A 542-nucleotide genomic window follows, 5' to 3' on the forward strand; every position below is an offset into this window, starting at 1 on the left:
TTCAATTCTTTATTTCACTTTACGGGTTTTTCCCCACCAAAACCAACCAGGTTAACCAGCCCGCATACAAAGAACCCCTACCCAAGCACGGCTCTAACACCCTTAATTCTTCCAATGACCGTCCCAAGCGGAGCCGAAAGTTCCTCCTGGGGTAGTGGGAACCTACTTCCCACCTGGGAGTTTAATAGGGCGCATGACGTTGGCGCCGCAAGGGGTTGCTGGCGCACGTCCAAGTCGTCAAGAAGGAAGCGGAGGTGACTGAAGCGTGGCTCATCAACGACGCTAAGGCACTGGGAATCATCGCCCAAGGCGTCGAGCTGCAACTCCAGACGAAGATACGGTCTGCGACGACTGCTATGCACGCCTGGAACACTCTGCATGAGTTTTACTACCGTACCACTCTGCACAACCGAGTCGAAATGACACGCCGTCTCCATGAGTTCTAGATGGAGATCGGTTCGACCATGTCCAAGCATTTGGACGCTTTCGACGAACTTGTTGCTGGTCTCCAGACACTAGGAGAGCCGGTCGACGACTCAAGA

This window comes from Phytophthora infestans, genomic scaffold (genome assembly GCF_000142945.1).
Source record: "Phytophthora infestans T30-4 supercont1.5 genomic scaffold, whole genome shotgun sequence".
Taxonomy (NCBI): domain Eukaryota; phylum Oomycota; class Peronosporomycetes; order Peronosporales; family Peronosporaceae; genus Phytophthora; species Phytophthora infestans.